This window comes from Marmota monax, unplaced genomic scaffold (genome assembly GCF_021218885.2).
Source record: "Marmota monax isolate L192 unplaced genomic scaffold, Marmota_monax_Labrador192_F-V1.1 WCK01_AAM20220418_F8-fsc00036, whole genome shotgun sequence".
Taxonomy (NCBI): Eukaryota; Metazoa; Chordata; class Mammalia; order Rodentia; family Sciuridae; genus Marmota; species Marmota monax.
Genome location: NW_026694491.1, coordinates 7,399,394 through 7,425,543, shown reverse-complemented (window position 1 = coordinate 7,425,543; position 26,150 = coordinate 7,399,394). Strand labels below are relative to the sequence as shown.

The 26,150-nt window shown below is 40.1% G+C and overlaps 1 long non-coding RNA gene across 2 annotated transcripts; it reads right to left on the bottom strand.

The window, feature by feature from the left end:
* Positions 1-225: 225 nt before the first annotated feature.
* On the bottom strand, positions 226-25,899 carry LOC124075687 (uncharacterized). 2 transcript variants are annotated; one of them, XR_006846138.2, is made up of 4 exons: positions 25,739-25,899; positions 20,892-21,051; positions 10,536-10,771; positions 226-1,534 (listed from the first exon to the last, which is right to left on the bottom strand). It is a non-coding gene; the product is annotated as an uncharacterized LOC124075687 (long non-coding RNA). The 2 variants fall into 2 exon arrangements; XR_006846139.2 differs by having other exon boundaries at positions 226-1,529.
* Positions 25,900-26,150: the final 251 nt, after the last annotated feature.

The following is a 26,150-nucleotide window of genomic DNA, read 5'->3' as shown; positions in this document are numbered from 1 at the left end:
CTACTGGATCTCCAAAGACTTCATCACAATTATTTACAATTGATCACAACTCTTGCCCTCCATAACATGGAAGATGGGCAGAGCCACAGGCAGGCAGGTAAAGCTATTGCATGATGTATTACATTTCTTTCCCAAGGAGTTCCATAAAGTGAAGTAAGTTTCTCTAAGGACATCACCTCATGCTGACAGTGGAAAAAAAATAAAGAAGAAGGAGAAGGAGGTGGAGGAGGAGGAGGAGAAGGAGGAGGAGGAGGAGGAAAGGCAAAGGAAAATAGTTTAGGAGGACAGCATAAATCCAATTAAAACCACGGGTAGGACTGGGGGTGTAGCTGGGGTAGAACTTTTGCCTAGCATGTATGAGATCCCAGATTCAATCCCCAGCACCACAAAATAAAAACAAAAACCCTAAACTGAACAGCCCCATTTATTGTTTCTTTATGAAAAATGCATTCAAAATTCCCACTGTGTGTTGGCGCACACCTGTAATCCCAGCAGTGCAGGAGGCTGAGGCAGGAGGATCATGAGTTCAAAGCCAGCCTCAGCAATTTATAGAGTCCCTAAACAACTCAGTAAGATACCGTCTCTGAATAAAATACAAAATATGTCTGGGGATGTGACTCAGTGGTTGAGTGAATATCCCTGGGTTCAATCTCCAGTACAAAAACAAAAACCCTTTAGTTATTACATATCCAGCTCTTCCCAGTTTCAACATTCTTTATCACATATAAGCCTAGATGAAGGTGAGCAGAGGAAGACAAGGTTTTGGGGCCAATGACTTGAGTTTGAATCTTGGCTTTTCCACTTACTGTGTGGCTAAACTCTCTGGACCTGGGCTTGCAATGTCTCCATCAAAGGGCTTTGTGTGAATGGAGTGAAGTAAACAGGGGTGCAGTACTCATAGCACGGCATGAACTTGGCAGATGGTAGCTTATTGATCCTTCATAGCTCTTCCCACACAGAAGTCTCCACGCAGGCCTGTTGAAGGGTTGGCTCCTTCTGCAGAGGACAGCACTGAGGTCTGGAGAGGACATGTGGCTTGTCCAAAGTCACAGCTGGAGAAAGGGAGTTTTCTGGTTCCAAATCCAGTGTTCCATGCAGTATTTTTCTGTGTAACCTTTGGGTTTGAAGTTGTATTTGCATACATACACATCAGATACCAGAAGGAGGAAAATATTCAGGGAGGTCTTTTCTTTGAAATCAGCCTTTGATCTTAACAAAAATTACCTTGTTATTTTCAAATAGAATAACTTTGCAACATGCTCTTTTTTTTTCAGGAGCCTGCAATCCAACCTCACACTTCTGTGAAATAATTGCTTATGCCTTCAGACTGCCGATTCGTGTTTGAGTTCAGACATTGGGTGAGTTACTGAAGTTATTATCAGTCACTGTGTCTTCCATAGACGGGATGAAAGGGGTCGGTATCACAGTCATGTGGCTTTTCTAAAATGCCCCATGTCTTATCTTCAGTTGATAGCAGTACAACATGCTAGATAGAAAGGTCCTGGAAAAACACTCCTGAATTCCTTCGCCTGTACTGAAAACAGATGAAGAAACAGTTAAAGAAATCTGATCCGGGTACCTAAGAATTATTCCTACGCCCTCTTCTGTAGCATGAAGTTGAATTTGATAATCTTTATGGTCTCTTTCCACTCAAAACACTAAATGTTTTATTCTATTCCTCTGCCCCACACTACTTTTCTTATTGGCCTTTTAAAAGTTTGGTCAGATTGGGGTATCCTGTAATATTACTGTTTCCCATTGAAAAATTAAATGGAGATGAGCTAATTTCCAATCTGTTCAAAGTCTGTATTCCTAAGCACCCTGCTCTTGATACCTGATGATAGTATTCCTGACTCAGGGGTAGGGATTTTCTTGGGGTGTAGATAGAGTTTACAATCCAAGATTCACTGGCACCATTTCATAAAGGCACACACCAACAAAGTTCATCTGCTCATCCATCCTATTTCTATTTGACCATTTATTTATTTATTTACTCTTCAAATATTTATCTACCACTTGCTATGGTCCAGGGACAGTGCTAGATCCAGGGGCTGTGGCTGAGATTTAGATCTTGCTCTCCTAGAGATTATAGTAGGAAAGATGGATAAAAACTAATCATTTCATCAAGTCCTTTAAGGAGAAGGACAATATGAGTGGGAACATACAATTTCATGAGCGAGACAACTCCGCCAAGTGGGTGAGAGGATGGGGCGGGACTGAGATCTACCAACAAGGCCCATGTCTTCTTTTTATCCATCCTGATGCTGGGCCGGTTTCTCCATCATGCTATGCCTCAACTTCCTCAGCTGTCACACATAGCTACAGCAGTATCTCGCTCCAAGAACTGTTGTGAGAATTACATGAGACAGCACGTGCAAAACATTTATATCAGTGTCTGGCACTAGCAAGTGCTCAGCCCAGGGTGGGAGGCACACCTGGTCTGTGCTGTGGGACACTCTAAGGAAGGGACCTGTAATGTAATCAGTGGCTCTGGAGGCTGAGTCGGGAGGATCATGAGTTCAAAGCCAGCCCCAGCAACGGCAACTCAGTGAGGCCCTGTCTCTAAATAAAATACAAAATAGGCCTGGGGATGTGGCTCAGTGGTTGAGTGCCCCTGAGTTCAATCCCCAGTACCTGCCTCCTCCCCCCAAAAATAAAAGGGACCTGTAGGCTGGGACATGAAGCATAAATCAGAGGTGAAAAGAGGTTAGGAGATAGGAAAGAAGGAATAGGGAGAGGGAAAGGGAAGGGTAAAGAAAATGTAACAAAAAGGTAAAGATCCAAAACAGAAGAGTCACGGTACTTTAGAAAAAAATAAAGAAGATGCCAGGCATAGTGGTGCATGTTTGTGATTCCAGTGACTTGGGAGGCTGAGGAGGAGGATTGCAAGTCGGAGGCCAGCCTAGGCAACTAAGTGAGACCTTGTCTCATCATAAAAAATTAAAAAGATTTGGAGATGTGGCTCAGTGGTAGAGCATTCCTAAGTTCAATCCCCAGTATAATTAATAATATTAGAGGCTAAGATGAGGCTGGAAAGGACGGACAGCCAGATCCTGCAGCACTTAGTAGGGCTCTTTGTTAAGGGTTTTGGAATCTATCCCAAGAACATTCAGTAATTTGATGAACCATTCATGCAGCTGAAAATTCCCAACAGAAAGGCAAACATCCTATATTTTAATCTTTAAAGGAACATATACTAATTGATAAAGAGTCAGTCTCAATCAAGGAAGTAATAAAATATCTTAGGTTTTTCTGTGAGTGACATCCCTTCACATGTGCCCCTATCTGTACTTCTCTTTTCTCTGTCCCCAGAGGCCATCGCTGCTGTCCTTGAACATCAAAGTGCACTCGCAGAACTGCATTTCATTGTCAAATGATTACATCCAGATAATTATATTATGGCTTTTAGGGACACGTGATCAATTTTTATAAAACATGAAGAAGAGTCTCTAAGAAACTAATATTCAATCCTTCTTCAGTTCTATTTTCCTCTATCTTTTGCTTAGGGCTATAAAATATGCAGTCTTCCAAATCTCTATCTTTTTTTCTTTTTTCATTAGCTTTAAAATTAACTTTTAATAATCCTCAAAAGTCATTCCTATTTTTAGTGATGAGTTAAAAAAAATCAGAAACAAACTGATAAATTAATATACCAGGGATCTTGGAGTCTTTCAGATCTGGGTGCAAATCCTTCCTCAGCTGTGTATTCTGGGCAATTTATTTAATGTTTCTGAGCCTCAGTTTCCCAAATTGTAAAAATAATCATAGTAAGGCTTATATTTCATTGTTGTGAGGACTATATAAGAGAATGCTTATGAATACATCTAAGTCTAGTGTCTTGTAGGAAGGAAGGAGAGAAGAGAGTCCACTAAGATGAATTAATTACAAGGCAATGCATACACATCATGACTGAATTCATCTGTTCCAGAATCATTCAGAAATTTCTCTGAATGACATCTTCTAAAACTATAAAGATAGGTACATTTAAAAAAAAATATTTGGTGCTAGGTATTTCTTTAAATTTACTTTGATAACTTGAGGGACGTGGACTCTATACAATTCAACACATATTCTTCTGAATCAAAGGCAATATCGATTCAAAATTGTTAACTTTTAAAAAGTCACATTGAGAAGTCACCTAAAACTTCTCTGTTGCATTCTTGTGACTTTCAGCCAACCAAGTTTCTTCTTTATGCTCATTATCTTCCAGAATTAAAATAAGAATCAGACTGGGATACTGGGTACACAGGACATCAAGTGGAGCATCTATGGAGAATACTGAGTAGAAAAGAAAAAGGCCACTTTAGATGTCACCCATTCACCAAAGTACTGGGATTATCCTCACTGATAACAGAAAATCCTCTTTAAATGGGACACTTTGCTCCCAGAGACTTTGTAATGTTGATTAGATTAGAAGGTCATCTTAGTAGCCCCGGTAATATAAGAAGTGAGTCTGAAGAGGTTTAAATACTGTATTTGGGGGAATTTGACGCTCAAGGGTAATAAGGTAAATTGCCTAAGATTGTTCTTTTGAAATGACACAGCCGATTTCTGGGATTCTAAGTTTCTGGCTAAAAATTCGCAAACAGTATTTGTTGAACTCAAGAAAGTTATTCTAAGATGAAAAGAATCCCCTGGCCCCTGTCCTCTATAGCTGTGGATGTAGGAATGCCAAGATGAAGTGTCATCTGACAGTGACCAGAACAACAAAGCCAGGCCAGCAGCCATCTGGACACACCTCAAGGTGTGCTCAGGGCATTAGCTGCCTTTTCTAAGTCCTGCATGTCCAGTCCAGGGGGCCACATGGCCACTTTCCTCCATTGCCAGGACAACGAGGGGTGGATAGCAGTGTTGAGTCATAAGTATGTTTCCATAAAACCTTCCACACTCCATCTGTAAACAGTCAAGGAGTCTGCACATCAATGTTCATTTTGCTTCATAAATCACTACTTTATGGTGCCCTGAGAAAAGGAGAGAAAGGTTTAATAGGAAAACAGTAGTGAACCCCACCTTCCATATGACGGGAGGGCACTGAAATGCCACCTACTTCAGGCATTTGAAAGAAAGAACGCAAATATAGTGCAGGCCTTTGTTTCAAGAAGACTGGTAGGGAGAACAGACACCTCAATACAGGGCCTCCACATCTGTGATGGATGTGTTCCAAAATCCCCACGGATAGTATAGAAAGCAATCAAGTAGAACAATTATACAATATACTATAACAAAAATATAAACACAGTCTCTCTTTCTTTCTAAAAACATCTTATTGTGTTGTCCTTGCCCTTCTTCTTGTGACAATGTGAGGGGATGTCATCCCTACAAGATGAGGTGACATAAGTCAGCTGACACTGGCACTGTGATGTAGCGCTGAGCTTCCTTGAACCCAGCACTGAAATACCCCGACTGACAATCTTTGACAGCAGAGCTGGTTGCTGAGTGACCAACAGTGGGTACCGCACAGCCTGGCGATACTGCTAAAGGGATGCTCCCACTTCCAGACCAGAGGGAGTGGGAGGGCGTGAGAGTTCATCCTGTTCCTCAGAAGGACACGTAATGTTAAACTTATGAATTGCTTGTTCTGGAATTTTCCATTTAATATGTTTGGACCATGGTGGATCTGGAGTAATGGAAACTGAGAACTGAGGATGGGGCAGAGTGGGGTGGGCATGACTAGAGGTGATTAAGTGCAATGAGTATTATGAATATCGGGGTAAAACTGTAAGTAGTGACCCAAAGGAGAAGCCATTGAATCCATCTAAAGAAGCGTGGGAGTTGGGAGGGAAAAAAAATCAAAAGAGATAAAATATCTACTATAGACTGTGCACCAAATATGTGGGCTATATGAGATCTTGAGTGCTTTCATTCCATGTTGGAGGGCAGTTGTAAGGTTGAGTGACAATGTCCAATACATCTTTAAAATAAACACTGCACGAGGGAAGGTGGACAGGCTCTACGTCACCCACAGAGGAAGTGGCTCTGGCACTGTGCTTAACTGCCTCTGGGAAGATCCTCAACCCAGAGCCAACCACAGTCTACAGAGAACAGGAAGTCACATGCTCAATTTGAGAGACCCCTCAAAGACCCTTTAGCCCTAAGTCACTGTTTATTGATGCCACTTGCCAATGCTTTAGAATTATGTCTCCTTTCCCTCTAAAAGCCATTCTTTTCTCTTTTTAACTCTGAAGTAGCTGGGCCATCCCTTAATAAGCATGCAATTCTTTTTCGAAGATATTCATATTTCAGATAACATTTGGCAGAAACAGGAGGGGCAGAGAATAAACAGAACCCACAAATGTCGCTGCTCTGCTCAAATAGAACTGAGATGTCCGTGATGTAGTTCATCCCCAGAGTAAAACCCACCCGTCACTCAAATTCTGGAGACTATGTACTGCAGCCAAATAGAAAGAGCAAGACTTAAGCCATGAATGCTGGTTTTAGCCTCCAAATAGTATTAGCAGAAAGGCTGATGCATTTTATTTTTAAGTTCACTTACAGCATTTAGAAGGCACTCAAAAGTATATGAAGAGTGGTAGAATTTTAAAAATGATCCATAAATTGAATCTTGAAAGAAAGCCTGGGGATAAATATGGATGACTGAAATCCCCTTCCACAATGTCAGAATTTCTAATTAAACTATGGGTACCAATAAAAGTATGAGTATCTACAGTCAGTTGTATTAGCATTTAAATATATACCCTCATCTATTTTCATCTAATCTCACCAGTCTGACGCATAGGAATATTTGTGCTTCCTACTTAAAATCTTTACAAAGATTATATTGTCTGTGTCATGCTTTTTAGTCTTGTTGAAGAGGAATGTGTCTGGGTTTTATGTGTATGTGGTTTTACATTTAACAAAATGCCATAGTAATATCTGAATCAATGTGCCAAGGCAAAATCACTTGTTTCTATCATTTTCAGAGTATATGCTTTCTAGTCTTTTCTGTATTCTTAAATTCTTTCTTCAAAGTCAGCCAAGGAGATGATAAAAATATATTTTCTAAATCACACAATATCTTTTTAAAAATCTCTTTTCATATATAGTCCCATCCCTTATTCACCATGTAATTATTCAATTCTTCCCTCACTGGTCTGAGATTTCCTTAGATACTGGACAGAGAGAGATAAAAACTTTAACTTTGGCCACTAACAATAAAGTTGTTACCTAGCTTATCCAAAGTGGCATTGTTGTCCACTTTTTATTTATGCATCTTCTGGTGTCTCCTTTTATTACATACATAACATACTTACTTACTTACTTTATTTATTTATTTTATACTCTTCTATTCTTTCCCTGATCATAAGTTTGAGAGAATTATTTTTATGGGGTAAAAATCAATTCTAAATCCATTTATTGAGCATCTACTATGTGCTAGACATTTTGCTAAGAGTTAGAGATGAACAAATCCTGATTCTTCCCTCTTTTTGCCCTCCCTCCATCTAATCCCTTGTTGAGTCCCATTTGGTGTAACACCAAAATGTGTCAACAGAAAGAATCTGCTTTCCTCCATTTTTCTGTTGCCACCCTTTTGCCTGGAATACTTCAGTTCCAGAACTGCTTCCCTGTTTTTATTCCTGTCACCCTTGAATTCATTTTTCTCACAGAATTCGGGTGATATTTTTGACATACAATCAAATCATGTCACACTTGTGCTTCACTTTCTTCAAAGGCTTACTATTGATTTTGGAATAAAATCAGGACATTTGACTCCTACAGGTTCCTGTAGGATTTGGACCTGTCCCCTTTCTAACCTCTCCCCCACCCACATCACTTCAGATGTACAACTCTCTTTTCAGGCACAATTTGATGCCATAGACAAGTCCTTCTAGAAAATTCCTCCCCTCAGAGTTTAAGTAGGGCTCCTTTGAATCCTTTGGTCTCAGTTTCAATGTCACTCTTTGAAGGAGCATTTCTTAGAATGACCATTTAACATAGCTCTTCCCTTGTTTGTCTTTGTTCCTTGTCTTCTTAGTAACATGAATTCCCTTGGGAAAGACATATGAGCTTATGTGTTTATGGGTGGTCTCCACAACTAGGCACGAGGGCAGGGCTTTTGGTTTTGTTCATCTCTGCATTATGCCTTGTGCTTGAAAGAGTGCTAATTCTGTAGCAGGTGCTAAAATACATTTGTTGAAGACATAAATAAAACTCTGTCAGTGCCCTGAAGACAGAGAGTCTCCCACACAACCAAAGGGCTAGAGATAAGCCCAGAAGGTGAATAACACAGCCAGGTTCTGTTGCTCAAGAAGTTCCTTATTAAGCAAGAAAGCTTTTTTTTTTTTTTTTAAGAATATAGAGCTTTAGAATTTTTAAATGAATACTCAAATATTATACCACATTTTATCTATGTCATACTGAAAATACTTTGTTGTTTTTGTTCTGCATCATCTAATTGCATGACAATCCACTTGACAGTGGTTGAAGTGATTGCGTAATGTGGAAGCACAGGACATAGGGTGGAAATGAATACCCAAGTGCCGAGTGTTATGTTATGGTTTGAATGGGAGAAGTGCCCCCCTAAAGCTCATGTGTGAAGCAAAGCAGCAATGTTTAGTGGTGAAATGATCAGATTATGAGAGCTGTAATTTAATCAGTGAATGGATTAATAATTTCAATGGATTAATGGTTGGTAACTGTAGGCAGGTAGGCTGTGGCTGGAAGAAGTATGTCACTGGGATTGTGCCCTTGGGGATTATATCATCCCTGGCTCCTTGAATTTGAGCTCTCTCTGCTTCCTGGCTACTGTGAACTGAGGGCCCTTCCACCATGATATTCTTCCTCACTTTGGGCCCAGAGCTATGGAGTTGGCTGACTATGGACTGAACCTCTGAAACCAGTCCTCTTCTAAGTTGTCCTTACCATATTGCTCACAGTGATGCAAAACTGACTAACATGATAGGTCACTGTGAATCACCAGAGAAGGCTGAGGCTACAGTCAAAACTACAACCACCCCAGAGGCTTCTGGAACTAAAACTCACAAGTTTGCTGGTTGTTTAGAGGCAGAGATAAGCACAGAACTCTAGAAACAGGAAGCAAAAATGCAGATGACAGGTATAGGGCATTGTAAGTCGGCCCATATTTGATGAAGAGTGAGATAGGCTTGTACCATTTAAATATAGTTCAGGGAACATAAATAATCAGAGAAAGAGGAACTTTCTACAGAAAGGAAGATGGTTTCATAAGCTGTTAGAGACAATGACGCTGCTCAATGTGAACTTCTCTCTTCATGGCCTGTACATTCAGACAATGAGTAAAGATGATTTATGGGCTAGGCGACCTATTATATGACCTACAAATCCACCATTAAATTTTCTCTGCGAACTTGGGAGTGATTTTTTTTTTAATGTAACAAGCTGAGGCTCAGAAACTTTTAAGATACATTCTCAAGGTTCCCAGTAACTGGCAGGTCTTGAATCCAAAAAGTTCTTTTGACTTCCAATCCAGTTGATATTGTCTATGTAATACTCAAAATATTAGACAGAAGTTGGGATTTGACTTTGCCCAACTTTGACAATTCTTTCATTCACTTGGCAATTTAGTTTTCATCCAATTTTATCAAATGAGAAATGCATTTAGAGAATCTCAACAGTAAATTTTAATTTCTGTAAATAAAATGTGCTTTCTGAATGCATTGTATTACATTAAACCAAGCAGTGGAAATAAAGATCTGAATGCACTGGGCTGGAAATGGGAGAAGAATAATTTTAGGCATTTTCCTCATTCTGTTTAAACAGACTGAAGATTCTTTTTGGCAGGAGGCCTTTGTTTAACCAGTGTTACTGAATATAGAATAATCATGGGTGGGGAGTATGTTTTCCTTAATTGAGTATGTTTTCTTGAGATAAATGTGGATCTCAGGCGCCTAACTAAGTTAAAGCAAAAGTTTCCAAATTGTGTAAGGTTGTAAAAACCTTAGAGGGAGACTTCTCAGAGACAGGAAGCACAGAGCAAATGTGCCTACAAGGAGGTTAAAACTGCATTTGCAGATGGGACCACTTCCATTCCCATCACTGACTCTGTCTTCCCTTGCTTCCTGAGTCTCTCCCACAAAGATCATGTCCAAAGGAATGTCCAGGAGGCTATACCATCAGTGCCCCCACTGCTCACCCCCCCTTTGCTCTTGGCTTCAACGCAGACCTCCCCACACACAGAGGCTTTGTGTTTGGGCAATTTAGGCTGAGTGACTGGTTGAATCCTCTTTGGGAAACATTCAATTGTCTTTTTACACTTAAAGGATTAGTCCTTGAAACAAATAGATTGTCCCTTCCCTTCCCTTTGGCCCTATTGATCTAGGAAACCCAAGGAGGACAGGATGCCCACCCAGGTAGCATCTGCATACATGTAGCTAATTTCTTCATTGCTAGCTCAGCTGCAGGAGATGAAAAGGGGAGAGAGCCTTTAAACATTAGGCTTCAGAGGGTCAGTTGGCAACTGGGTTGATTGATGCTGCACCATCACAGACTGGATATTAGTCTCCTAGGGCTGCCATAACAAATTACCATCAATAGGGTGGCTTATACCATATAGAAATTACCTTCCATGGTTCAGGAAGCCGTGATGCCAGAACTGAGGTGTTAGCAGAGAGAGCTTCTTCTTGGAGACCCAAGAGAGGAGTGCTTCCAAGCCTCTCCCAGTTTCTGGTGGCTGTCATCAATCCTTGGTGTTCATGGAATCGTCGCAGAATCACCCTAACTCTGCCTCCATTGTCACAAGGACTTCTCCCTGTGTCTTCTCATCACCTGCTTTTTTTCTAGGTCTCTGTGTCACTTCCTGTGAAGATACCAATAATTGGAAGAGGGCCCAATCAGATAAATCCAGCATAATCTCATCTTAACTAATTGCATCTACAAAGACCCTTTTTCAAAATAAGGCCCTGAGTTAACGTGAATTTTGATGGAATTTATACACACACACACACATATATATATATTTATCTGTAGTTTTCATTTACTTTGCTCAACCAGCCATTGGACATCTTGACCTTGTAAAATATCTATCTAGAAATTTCAGGACAATGAACAAACCCTTACCGCTTACATATACCAAAGTCTAAAATTTCCAAACTTACATTTTGTACTTTGAATTGGGCTTCTTTAGTTATAAAATAACTCCTTGACTGAGTCACACATTATTGTTCCTTGCAAACACCCTTTGGTTGAATTAATGTAATTAATTTTTAATTTCACCCACAAAGAAATGCAGCATGTGAGGAATCTCTCCAACCTGTCCTGATTTTCAGGAGTGCATGACGATCAGATAACCTGTATATCCAACAATTAGGTTCCCTTTGAAACATTCCATTATTCCATTGGCCCAAAAAATAATTTCTGGTCAATTTGAACAGCCAGTTACCTAATGGCTTGCTACTCAAAGTCTGACCTTTGGACCTTCATTAGTAGAGCATGCCAGAAATGCAAAATATCCCAAGGATATACTCAAACCAACTGTATCCGGGTCTGCCTTGAATGTTGATCCATCAGGGATTCGCAAATGCACATTAGAGTTGGAAAACACTGGTCTAAAAATATCTTTGTAAAATTGAACTGAGGGAAACCTGGACTTTGGGATAGGATATTAAGGCCAGGTAAAGTTCCAAGGAGTAGAAAAAAGGTACCTAGGAAGACTGGGGCAAGCACAGATAAAGAGAGTAGAATGTGCAATCATAACTACCAGGGACAAGACATAGTCTAGATACTTTGTTTTGCAGAGATCATCTCTTTTAATATTAAAAAAATTAATAAGCTGGGTACTATAATGATCATGAGCACTATTTTTTCCATTTTTTTATTGCTGCATCATAGTTGTACATTTTGATGGGATTTGTTGTTACATATTTATACATGCACACAATATAATTTGGCCAATATCACTCCTCAGCACTTCTCCCTCCGTGTCTTCCACCCCTTGGTTCCTTTCTTATACTATCTCCTTTTGACTTTTATGAGCACTATTTTATATGTGAGGACACTAAGGCAGAAAGGGTTAGGAATGTGCTCAACATAAGGGTAAGCATTTGACCCTGAAGAGTGAGATTCAAAAATGGAGTTCTTAACCACTAATAGGCTCTTCTGCTTACCAGAGACCAGGTACAGAGGCCCCAACTCACTGGCAAACTGATTATGTTAAACTTTGGTTCAGAGCCCCGCTTGAGCATGCATTTCAGCTCATACTATTTTGAAGGCATAGATAGGCCTGGAATGAATCCATTTCTTTCATTTTAATCAAGTCAGGCAATTGCTCCTGGAACTCATCCTTAGACTCCCAAATTCCAGCCCATTCGCAGGGCTCTGGGATCACCGTCCACTAACACTGACACGACAGCAACTCGTCCTGAGCCTGGAATCTTCCCTCTTGCAGGGCCTTCTTTTGAGCATATGCCTGGAGACAGGTGACTACAGCTTAGCTTCTCTAGTTTTATCCTCTCCTGGGCCACTGGAATAATTTACTCTTACTCAGCAAACCAGTAATTGTGTGTTACATGTAAGTGGTAAGATTTTTAGGCAGATGAGGGTTCTAACTATCTGATGTGATCCTCAAATGGCCCTAATATTTTGCACAATTGTTTGCAATTAAATAAAATCCAAATTGCATTTAGGATGAGAAATGCATTTATAACTTCTTTTGTGTTGGGGGTGGGGGTGGGGAGTCACCACAGGTGTTTCTGATTCATTTACTCTTAGTTCTTAAAAAATATCGCCCTCAGGAAGGATGGATGTTTGTTTGCCATGTCAAGAATATTTTATTGGTTTCCTTTTAGAGAAAAAAAAAATCCACATACAGCCAATTTTAAACTGACTAGAGTGCCCTAAAGATGTTTACAAATTTCAAAATTCTGTTTCTCTCCAAATACCTTCAAAACATTAAGCGGGGCTCTGTAGAGAAATGTGAAAGGAGGTGAAATGTGGAGTCTCACGAGCAGAAGGTTCAAAAATCAGAAAAATCAAGTGAAACTTAGAGGAACTCACAATTTATACTAAGATATTCATACTTTTTGAGAACTGACTTTTATGTTGCATCTGATTATGTTTAATTTCAGTGACTTTTTTCATTCACATCATATTATAAACACATTTACTTACAGACTTCTTTTGTTTATAGACACTAATAACTTTGCATTGATAGAAAATCTTATTACTTTGTATGATCCTGATCATGACTCTGGGGTGAACTTGATCCACTATTATTATCCTCTTTTACAAATAGGAAAACTTGATTGTACCACACGTATACAGCAGAATCAGATCTTTAGATCTTTAGTTCTTAGGGAACTATTTTTTCCCATGACACTCACACAATGGCAGGCAGTTTGGGCAGAGTTGGGAGAAACTCTTGAACTTGTAAGATTTGTCAGGATAAAGTTATCACTACAAATATTTAGCATTAATTAACAACTCACTACCACAATACGCTGGGGAAGCCTTCATAGCCTTCTTGATGATTTGCAACACATAAACCCAACGGGTTCTGTAATCTCTAAACTACCAGCTGCAACAGATTTTACAGGACAACAAGAACTACAGAAAAATAAGTGCCTGTGGCTAGATGGCAACCGTCAAGTTCACAAAGAATAGAGCTTGTGGGAGGGTGATTTCTCTCCTCCCTAAATCCCCAAAATCCTGTGGTTGTTTTTCTCTTCCTTTTTTCTAAGCAGAGAACCTAGAACATTCTATGTGAGCAGAAACTGCATCTCCTTAAATTGAATACATTCATTACAGAGTTGTCCTAGTTTAGTGTCATATTTATGTTTACCTGGCTGGGAGTTAGGCTGTGTTTACCATCTGTGGTGTCAGAAACTAAGATTTCCTGTGTCCCCTGTTGTTTGGGGGTTGTTCTAGACTCCTGAAATAGGGTTTGAGGCTTGCAGTTTTTTTGAGTTGCAATCCCTGGTTATTATACAGAAACATATGATATGTTGGTATGTGTGATGTTCTACAGTCCTGTGATTGGTTCTGTCTTTTCATGAAGCTGAGTTGGGTATTTCCCTTCCCCAGGCTGGTTTGGCCCCTGGTAAAACCCCCATGAGTCAGGCTCCAATGAACTAGTTTCCCTTGAGGCTGGGTCTTATTTAAGAAGAACAGAGAGCTCTGGGTATCTTTCAAACAGCTACTTCCCCTCCTTCCAGAAAGAAGAGTGTTTTTGTTGTTGTTGTTGTTGTTGTTTTCCCCTTGGTCTTCACAGTAGAAACCTGATGGAGGTAAAATTCAGGAAAATGTGGAAAGGCCCCTAGAATTGGACCCTCTAGAGTTTTTCCTTCCGAAACTTGTCCACATGGACCTCTCTAACAATGTCAGTTACCATTCAGGTCACTGGTTTCTGGAGAGGTTTCTGCTTCTGCACTTCTGCTTTTGGTAAACTGAAGTTCTCTGTATGCATCTGTCTGTCCAGTTTTGAAGCAGTAATCTGTGACCTCAGTTCTCTGAAGGGTCTAAGAAGAGTCTCTAGTTTTCAATTTGTTCAGGGTTTTTTTGTTTGTTTGTTTGTTTGTTTGTTTTTCCTTGGATGTATGGCAGTGATGATTTCCAAGTTCTTTCCATGTCACATGGGAAACTGGAACAGCCCTCAGTTTCTGTACACAGTGTTTTGTTTTTTTTTTTTGTTGTTGTTGTTGTTTGTTTGTTTTCCCAGATTCCCTTGAACCTGGAATCTTCCCAAAGGTAGTTGTGGTCCCAAGTCCAAAAACTAATAAAATTAATGGGAATCAAGAGTCTGGAGTCAACAAATTGGGCAAACCATAAGGCGGGACCCAAACTTTGGAACAGCCTCTCTTCTTGAGGTGTTCTGTTCCCAAATGGGCCCACTAAGGGCAGCACTGCCCTTTCAAAGCCCACTGCTGAATACGGGTGATGCAAACAGAATGTTCTCTTATGCTCACAACAACTGCTTTTACACACAGGCCAGTTGTTTAGAACTGCCTCCTGGGAGGGTGACTGAGTTGTTCTGTTTTGTAGATATTTGAGTGCAAAATATATTTGCTCCACATTTTCCAGTGTAACATTCACAGATCAGGGGAAGCCAGTGACATGGAAGAAGAGTGTGTCACTCATGGAAGTTATAGGAAGAGGTTGTTGGGTTTTAGGTAAAGTGAGAGAAAGGAAGCATCACTCATGATCCCAAGTTCACCAACAGAAACCCCAGCCTCTACACAAGAGGGAGAAGAGAAGGGGAATGGAGGACAGAGGGCTAGGAAAAATAGAAAAGAAAGAAATATGAGTCTGCTTTAAGTTTCTTAGAGATCTTAAAAAAGGGAAATGAGAGGTATGGTGGACCTAGTTCTTTAAAGCAGTACTTCTTGAACTTTAATGTGCCTCTAAATCACATGAAGAATCTTGTAAAAATGCAGATTCTGGGCTGGGGTTGTAGCTCAGTGGTAGAGTGCTTGCCTAGCATGTGGGAGGCACTGGGTTTGATTCTCAGCACCATATACAAACAAATAAAAATGATAATAAACATCCATCGATAACTAAAAAAATATTTTAAAAAATTCAGATTCTGATCGAGTGGCTCTGGAACAGGGCTGAAGATTATGCATTTTTAAAAAGCACCCTGGGGACAGTGACAACATTGGTTCTTAGAGCATATTTGAGGAGCAAGAGCTAATGGGGCATCTCTCAGTTCCCCTCTATACTCACTTATTGAAAAACAGTGACATCTACTCACCTTACATCCTGAATTCAACATATATGTCCTTAGTGCAAGATAATCCCATTTCTGGGACAACATCTGGCCTCTTCTCTGTTTCTGGGTCCTCAACGTCACTCAAATATCCCTCCTCTACCACTTGAGGTCTCTGTAATTAATGACTTCTTAAGACCTTTCTTGGTGCTTAGCCTTCTTTGCATGCATAGAAGGCTGCTAACCCTGTACATGCGTCTCGTAACTAGATTGCAGCCTCTCAAATACAGAGCCTGTGTCTTATTACTCCTTCACTCTTAGGCCTAAAACAGAGCCTTGCTCATTGGGAGATTGGATTGTGTAGTGAAACCATCCCAGGCTTGGGTTCAAATCTCAGCTCTATCACTCAACAGCTATTGAAGCCAAGATAAAAGGTCACTCCTTGAGTCCTGATAGTGGTGATATATGCATGGAATATTTATACCCCGCAGCGTTTTGGGAGAGAATGAAGAAAATAAAGTTAGCCAAGTGCTGAACCAATTGTCTGACACAAAGTCAACACAATAAATTTAAATCTTCTCCCTGCCAATCCATTTATCCTCACTCACTCCTGAATAGGGTTTTGATGATCTATTCTCTTTGTGACACCCTTTCTTTGAAAAGTACCATGTCAAATACAACAATTGTGGAGATTTTCTTTTATCTCAGTTTAAGGGTCTGTGAATACCTTGGAGGAATGTTCCCTACTTCATTTAAAAAAAAATACTCCTCAAATCCATAGTTAAAACCAGCAACATGCATGATATCAATTTCTGATATGATCAGAAATTTAAAACATATTTGGAGCCAATACCACCAAATCACATGAATGCTGTCTTTATCACTTTCCCACATTTTCCAGTATTTTCATTTTCCATGAGAGTTCTTCAATCTGTGTGGTGACTCTCAAGGTATCCAGGGGTCTGCAAGGCTGGTATTTATGTCTGAGGGATGATCTCTCTGGTGTTTGGTGGCAAGAAATGTAAATGCCCAGACACACTGAAAAAAGTGACCTACAAATTACACATGCTTGGGCTGAGGCTCACCAATGAGTATTAGGACATGAATTGATACAGAAGGCCCCTTTTGGGAAGCTATACCAGACAGCCTGGACTACTAAATTAGAAAGAAGATATCAAGCCCGTCCCCTGGCAAAGCAGAGAAGGTGACATGCATATAAGACGATGGGACAGATCCAGGCTTGACAATGCAAGCATGTTGGTTTGAATGTCAGCCCCTTGCTGTTAGCTGTGTGACCTTAGGAAAATTTCTCAACCTCTTGAGCCTACTCTTTAAAAACTGAACTAGCATGATCTATCTTACAAATGTGTTGAGAATTAAATGGAACCAAGCACCTAAAGCATGCAAAGTGCCAAAGAGGGTAAATGTGTATTCCAGGAGTCCAGTGAACATTAGCCCCCTTCTAATACCTCAGGGACAGATGGCACTTGGGGCAGACAGTCAAGAAGGTCTCGCTGTTGTACAATTCTCCCATTGAGTGAGTTTTGAAATGGGACAACACCTGAGACTGAGTGGCTGAGGGACAAACAGTTCTGCTTTTTGAGTCTTTAACAGCTGGTGCTATTATTGTTATTCCTTTCCTCTTCCTCTTCCTCCTTCTCTTTTACTTCCTCTTCTTTTCCCTCTCTCTCTCTTCCCCTCCTTCAAATTTGCTTTAATGGTAACGTAGAAACAAATGGCTCATCCATAGTATATCAGTAACGATTGCTCATAAATTGACTTGGAATTCTACCAAACCCTTGGTTCCTCTGCACTGTGGTAGTTCTGTTTGGTAGTTCTTCTATTTTTTTTCCCCACTATTTTTATTGGTGCATTATAGTTGTACATAATGATGGGATTTTTGTTGCATATTTGTACATGCACACAACGTAACAATATAATTTGGCCAATGTCACTCCCCAGCACTTCTCCCCTCTCTCCCTGCCTCCCACTCCTTGGTCTCTTTCTTCTATCGATTTCCCTTTGTTTTGAAGAAACGCACCACCATCTTTCTTTTCCTTACTCATCTACAGCTTCTGTAGATGAGAAAAAACATACAATCCTTGACTTTCTGAGTTTAACTTATTTTGCTTAACATGATGGTCTCTAGTTACATCTATTTTCCTGCAAATGACATAATTTCTTTGTTTATGGCTGAATAAAATTCCATTGTGCATATACGCCATATTTTCTTTATTCATTCATCTATGGTTGAACACCTAGGCTGGTTCCATAGTTTGGCTGTTGTGAATTTTGCTGCTATAAACATGGGTATGCATGTATCACTTGTAGCATGGGGATTTTAATTTTAGGATAAATACTAAAGAGTGGTACAGCTGAGTCGTACGGTGGTTCCATGGCTAGTCTTTATAGTATTTTTTTTTAAAACTCAGGGGCACTCAGCCTCTGAGCCACATCCCTAGCCCTATGTTGCATTTTATTTAAAATGTATTTTATTTATTTAAGGTCTCACTGAGTTGCTTAGTGCTTTGCCATTGCTGAAGCTGGCTTTGAACTCACGATCCCCCTGACTCAGCCTCCTGAACCACTGGAATTACAGGTGTGTGCCACTGAACCCAGCTTCATGCCTAGTCTTTTGAGGAACATCCATACCAATTTCCATAGTGGTTGTCCTATCAACAGTGTGAATGTTCCTTTTTTCCCACATCTTCTCCATCTGCTTGGTCTTTATGAATGAGCTTTCTGGACTTTCTTCAGAGTTTGAAGATCTCTCTGAATATTAAATTCAGTTATGAACTCCAACCTCTTGGCTTCCACAAAACTTGAAACAAGCATATATGGGAAATGTAGGGAACAAATATGATCATCCAAGTCCTGTCAATGACACTGTACCTGAAGGCCACACGTAACTGCAGATGCTTTTACAATGGGAAATTACATCCTGATAAATCCATTGTGGGTTGAAAATGTCTCAAGTTGAAAAGGCACTTAGCACATCTAGCTTCCAGAACATCATAGCTGAATAACACAATGAAGCTGTAGAGAATTCTGTGATCACATAGCTGTCTGGGAGCAGCAATTTGCTGTGGCTGCTGAGTCTCATGAGAGAGTTTTGTACCACATATTTTGAGCCCATGATAATATCACAATTCTAAACTTAAAATACAGTTCCTACTAAAATCATGTTGTTTTCATGCTATCACAAAGTTAAACAATTGTGAACTGAACTATCGTAAATTGGGAGTCATCTGTACTCAAGACAACTTTGGCAGAAGTTAGGGAAAAAATAGGAATTTTTTGTTGTTTCTTTATATCAAATTTACATGAACCAGTCACTTAGGTGATTTAGAAATACAGTTACCAATCACTCTTGTAGTCTGGGGGTGTAGCTCAACGGTAGAGTACATGTTTACCATGCATGAGGCTATGGGTTCAATCACTAGAATGCCCCCCCTCGAAAAAAAATCATTACTGGATTTTTATCTTAAAACAGTACACCTGTATTATAACAAATTCAAACAATATACTCCATTAGATTTCTTAATTTATTTTTTTCTGTTAATGTAAATTATTTTGGGGTAAGCCCAGGATGTTTTCTTTATATGAGATGTCTAGTCAAAATCACATGCTACCCACTACTAAACAATGCAGGCTATGGGTCCCCTACATGTCATGGATGGAGGCAGTGTTATCACATTGGAAACCATGTCCTTGTTCAGAAGTAATCCATTTTAAAGCAGCCAACTCTCTACCCAGGGTCAAAGTAGAGAAGACAGGAATGAGGAATTGTAATCAGATGATATCCAAGGATTGAGGCAGGGTAAAGAACCTCTAGCAAAACGCAAAGGTCTTTCTTGTGTGTATCACTCTTTAGGTCTTGGGGATTAGCTCCCAACGTGTTTCTACAAAGGGAAAATATTAAGAGATTAAAAAAAGAGAGAGAGAGAGAGAGAAAGAGAGAAAGGCTGGGATTAAAGGAGATTTCATTCAGTGTTAAGCCCTAGGAAAACATCACATGTGCAAGTGAATTTGAAAGAATCCAGTAGAGTCTTGGATAACAGGAAATATGGGTGGATAGAAGTGGCTACTGCAGGGGTAGATGGTGACTGATTAAAAGGAAGCAGCCACACACCCACTCATTTCTCTGAAAATTAGCAGCTGTTGGCTGACAGACACCTTTCCTGCACATGTTCCTGCTCAAGTGATAAGAAGTGAGAAGAGCTCTAGGCAGGGTTATTTTGGGTTCCAGGCGATCTGTGTTGCTATGCCATCTGAGATTCGTGGTTGGGTTGAAGCCGGATGTCGTCCAGCAGCTGATCGCAAAACCTCTAAAAGTTCAGTTCACTTCTCCGAAATCATCTGTCTGTGTGGGCTATTCGAGAAGGTGATTGGACTGTTCTGTTTCTTGGGGTTTCCCCACCCCCAGCTTAAGTGTACTAAAGGGATTAGTGGCTTTGGTTCTATAAGCACTTTTTAAAAAGTCACCATGTTATTTAAAATGCCAGTATGAGCTCTCCTAGACTGACTGGAGTTGCCACTAATTCAAGTATTACACTGTATTTTATGGTGATCATTTTGTAATTGCACCAGAATACCATTTCAGGTTCTTACTAATCATTAGGTAATAGACACTTATTGAAGCATGATATTTCAAAGTGAAATGAATTAGTGAAAACTGTCCCCTAAAGGGTATTGGATACTTGTCACCTGAGACTTTACTGTGGCAGTTTGAAAACTAAACTTGCAGCTTGGGGGTGGAGAACAGCAGGGGCTAAGCCACTTGTGAATGGCAATTTTCATTCCACATTTAGGGGTGCCCACTTAATTGCTTCAGCCACTATGTAATCCTGGGAAAGATACCCAAATTTTTCCTGCTTCTGTTTCTTCTTCTATAACATGTAGTTAATAATAAAATGCCTACTCCATAGGTTCCTAACACACAGTATGTGCCTGATTAACATTAGCTTTCAATATTGTTATTATTAAGTATTGTTTTGACTACAGAAAAGGCCTACACATCAGTCTCCAACAAATCATTTGCAAAGATCAACTTTGATAAAGAAGACCAGGGAGCTTGGTGGTTAGACTCCAGAGTCAGGCTTTTATAGTTGTAGGGTGCTTGTAGGAGCCCTGAAGACCAAAGAGCAATAAGAAAGAACATCATCCAAGAATATTTAGAACAAATATTTCAAAAATCGCAATGTTCCCATTTCCTAGATTGGCTTCTGGTGCTGCAATCCATTTATTTATGACACATATTATGAGAATCACAGGATACCTGGAGCTTTGGAGATCATCTACTTCAATCACTGCGAAGTCCAATGCCTGCCTGAGGGAGTATCTGCAGCATCACCTTCTTATTCTGCCACATATTTTGTCTCCTCTCTTGTCCTCCTTTCCCAAATTCATATGACATGGCAGCATATGCAGAGAAATGCCTAGCTCACAAGGAAAAAAAAGGGCAAAGAAATTCATGCTGAGACAATGGTGTGAGATTTTATACCAAGAAAGTGTGTGCTGGTGTTTTGTTTGTTTGTTAAGTTTTCAAAAGTAGGAAAATAAAAGTCCCAAACACCAGCTGAGTAGATATCCTTGGTGCTAGTGGATTTTTGCCAATGTATTCTGAACCCAAAGATATTCACACTAATAGATGACCTTAGCCAATTCTCCCGAGTGCTAGTAAGCTGTGGTAGTCACTGTGAGTTAGCAGGTGAACCTCATCTGGACAGTAACTTGCCCTCAGATGGAAAAGACCAAGTACAATACACTAGAAATTTGTGGATATAAATATAAAAATCTTCTCTTGAAAATAAAAAAGACTTATAGTGATATAAGAGATCTGGCTCCTCCATCATGTTTATATAAAATTTTAAAAATTTTTCAAAGAAAGTAAGGTCAATATATACCAAGTGGGTGTAGTGGTGAGTAAAAAAGCTAATGAGATATTAGGCTACATAAATAAATGGATAGTTGCTAAAAATAAGAATGCCCTGGTTCTTCTGCTTTTTGCACTGGTCAGTGCTTACCAAGATCTTGTAGTCTGCTAAGTGTGCTACCTTCTTCAAAGGGCTCCAGACACACTGGACCACAATCTTAGAAGAGTGACCATATTAGGGCAGGAAGCCAAATGAGGTCATGTAGGGAATAGATGAAGATTCTGGAAGCACTCAGAATAGTGGCAGAGATAACCTTCAAACACTCAAGGATAAAGATGAGCACAAACAGAACCAATCTGAGACACGTTGACAACTAATTGAGAGTTTATTACATGTCAGGCACAAGTTAGGAAGAACATGAATTAATTTACAAGAAAAAAGACTCTGAGAAACTAAGAATTGCCCACAGTTGATAAAGTTGGGGTATAAATGCCAGCAGCCTGACTCTGAAGCCCACGTTCTTAAGTTGTGTGCTATCTTACCAATGCAGCAAAACACAGCTCAACTCAACAGAACAGAACTCTCTAACTGCTTGGGATATCTGAAGGTGAATTGTGCTACCTTCCTCAAAAGGTAGTGCATTTTTTAGTTTCCTCAAGCAGTGAGCTTCCTGTCACTAGAGGAATTTTAGGGGAGACTACATAACCAGTCAGAGTCAAGGCCAGCGTTACTGTCCTCGCTTTCTTTTTCTGGGTGCACAGTTCCACTGCACTGCATTTAGCGGTGGGCAGATGGCTGGGTTTTGGCTAATGAATGTGGGTGAAAGTGGTTCATGGCACATTCGAGCTGCCCTTCTATCCACCCCACCCCACCCCAACACACGCCTTCCCAGTGCATGGGCCTCACCCTCTTACCCCATCTGCTGACTGGAAGGAGACTTAGCTATATCTAAATGAGGGCAGAGCTATAGACAGAAAAAACCTGGGGCCCCTAGTGATACAGCCTAAGGTGAGCTGCTAAACAGAGGTGGGGTAAACAGAAGCGAGAAATGGTCTGCACTGTGGTGAAGCCAATGAAATATGGAGGCTGTTTGTTAAAGCCATTACTCTCTTCCAATACAAACCCATACTATGGAGAAAATGTAGGTACTTGATGAATGGTTGGAATTGTTCCCTATGGAGGTCTTCTCAATTTTGACATTCTTTGATTTTTAAATTAAGAAGTAAAGCAGATTTTGAGACTATCCCAATAAAGAAACTCACAATTCAATGATTAACAAATGCCTGGAGACAAAGAGAGAGAGAGAGAGAGAGAGAGAGAGAGAGAGAGAGAGAGAGAGAGAGAGAGAGAGAGAGAGAGAGAGAGAACATGAAAGAGAGGCTCTAAAAATCAATACAGTGAAGAAACAGTTTCTTCTGCCCCTCAGACTATTTTTTTGAGAGGACCTCTGGGTGATGTAGCTCAGTAGCACAGTGCTTGCCTAGCATTTGTGAGGCCCTGAGTTCAATCCCCAACTCTGAAAGGGAAAAAAAATTCTCTAATTGCATATACAACTCAGCTACAGTTAAGTTAGAAGGAATGTAAATGGCCAAAGCTGAACCTGTCCTCAAATACCTTTAGTCAAAAGCATTTGTCCACGGAACTTATAGCCAGGCTGGCAAATCACAGCCTTGTTTAGCTGTTCAGAAAGTATTCATAAATGAGGGAGGTGTCAATGCACCAGAGCATCGCTGCAGTTCTGAGTGCAAAGAGCTCCACACATCCACCCCTGTCCCAGGCAGGTGTTAGGTGGTGATAGGGAACAGAAACTACCTCAGAATCTGAGCTCTAGGGAGTTAATCAACAACAAAAGCCAGCAGATAACCTAGCAAAAGGAGAATAATTAAGCCTTAGAAGGGACACAGACCAGGGTATCTGGGGTACTTTCTATTCAGGATGCCAACTACTATTGGCATGGACCATCTTCGAAATCTCTGGCTTCCTTTATCATTTAACTCAGCATTATAGTTTCAGGAAGAATGGGTCTGACAGGCCAACTTCTCATTATATTACTTTTCTATTGCTGCTGTTACAAACTACAACTAACTTAATGGCTTAAAACAATCCAAATTTACTTCCTCAGAGTTTCTGTAGGTAGAAGAATTTCATAATGCCTAAATCAAGGTGTCAACAGGTCTGGGTTCTTTACTAGAGAATCTGGGGAATAACTGACTTTCAACTTCATTCAGATTGTTTGCCAAATTCAGTTCCTAGTAGCTGTAAGGCTGAAGACACTCTGGCCTTGCTGGCTGTCAGCCTAGGCCTGGTCATTGCTCCTGGAGTCTGCCCCCATATCCCTTCTCATGTTTTATATGTGACTCCCTCCAGCTTTGGTATGGTGATTCTCTTTCATACTTTGAATCTCTCTGACTTTTCCAGAAGGAAGAGCTACATCTTCTGACTCCAGTTGCAGAATGTTGTCTGCTTTTAAGGGCTTATGTAATTATTGTGCATCCACCAGGAAATTCAATGTTCATCTATCTCATAATCGATAACCATAATTACATCTGCACAGTCTCTTTGGCTATGCAATGTGACATATCCACAGGTTCCAGGGATTAGGGCATCTTTGGAGAACTATTCTGTCTATTGCAGTTATGATTTGACTGCCAGACCCATCAGGCTGGACTTCCCTGAGTCAAGATAGGTCTCCCAAAGGAATTCAAGGTGCTATTACTAAAAGAAGAGTAGATAGCATGCTAGGAAGATTAAAGCAAAAATCTCTTTCTGTCTGTCCTTATATTCCAATTAGAGCTAGCATCCAGAACCAATCTCTGAAACAAGCAGATTCTTGACACAGATGTCTGAGCAGCTAGGCTCAAGACCAGCAAATTAAAAAGTATGAAAAGATGAAAGAGAATAAATGATGGGTTCAATCTTCTTAAGTCACTCCAAGCAGTGAATTTGGAAATTTATTTTTTTTCATTGAATCATCAACCAACCACACATCAACAGTATCATTCAAGGCTCTTTGTTAGGGGCTAGATGCAAAGTCACATAAAACCCCATGCTCTGGATTTGAAGAGTTCATATGGTCTGCAAACTTTGGAGGTCATAAAAATTATGTAGGAACTTGTTAAAAAATGAAGATTCCTAGTCCTGCTTCTAATGGTTGGAATCCACATTGGTAAGAGTTGAGCCCAGACCATCTGAACTCAAAACCTGTTCTCTTAACTTTTCAGAAAGCAAAACATATCAGATGCATTTCCATGAACACCAAAAGAGGCACCTCATGCATCTGGGACTGGATGGGAGATGAATTTTGGAGCCCCTCCAAAATTCATCTTGGAAACTTAATCACCAAGGTGATGGTACTAGGAGGCACATCCTCAAGAATGGATTAGTGCCCCGTAAAAAAGGGCTTTGGGGAATAGGTTCACTTTCTGTTGCTCTTCTGCCATGTGAGGATATAGGTTCCTCTCCTCTGGAGGAAGCAGCATCAGGCACCATATTGGAAGTAGACAGCAGTCCACATCAGACCATTAAATCTATCAGAGCCTTGGTCTTAGCCTTCCCAATCTCCAGAACATAAGAGATAAATTTGTATTCTCTATAAATTACTCATTCTCAGGTATTCTGTTATATTAGCACAAAACAGACTGTATACCTCCAAAAATACTAATTCAGGAGATATAAGGAAAGTTCCACAAATCAACATCTAATGCCATGTCTGTCACATACTAAGTATGAGGCCGTTTGGATGAGTGAATGATTGAATTTAATAAACAAGCCTGCTAATTCCAATGAGACAGTTTTGGGAAAAATTGACCATCAGGGTAAAGACAGAATCATGCAGTTAGTAGAGGATCAATTACATAAGGTACTTTGGCTTTATAATTCAAAATGTTCTCAAAAAAAAAAAAGAAAAACAGTTCTTTATAAAATTGTTACCTGTTTCCTTTTAAAGAAACTCAATTTAGTCTAAAAGTAAGAAGTGTGGAACCAGAAAGGAAATAAGAGGCATATCCAGGAATTTTAAGCAGAATGAGGTCATAGGAAGCTGTTGTTTTCCTGCATCTTTTTTTTTTTTTTTTAAGCAGAAAAATTCCACCAAAGAAACAGACCAGTTGATCTTGCACCTGTGCTTCTATGTCTGGCACTTTCCTGGATCAAACTGGGGAGAGCAGTTCCAGGCTCTGGAAATAGATGACCCACCCAATCTCTGGGACACACAGCACAAACAACCATTCTTATTGACAGCAGTTCTCACCCAGCATCTTTGTGGGAGCAGATTCCATGTCATTTAGGCAGCACAGCAGACTGACAAAATCACACAGGGCTGTCCTTCCCTTTCCACATGCATCATCTCCCAGTCCCAGATGCATGAGGTGCCTCCTTTGGTGTTCATGGAAATGCATCTGATATGTTTTGCTTTCTGAAAAGTTAAGAGAACAGGTTTTGAGTTCAGATGGTCTGGGCTCAACTCTTACCAAGAGTTTCCTAGGCATGGGCCTTAGGACCAATTACATAAGCTTTCTATCCTCAGTTTACTCATATTTAAATTTAAGATGCTAGTAATACCCACCTCTTAAGGCTCCTAGGAGGATTCAATGAGAAAATGCATGCAAAGTACAGTACTCAGAATGCATAAGTGCTATAGGCCCAGTCAGCCATGGCTAGAA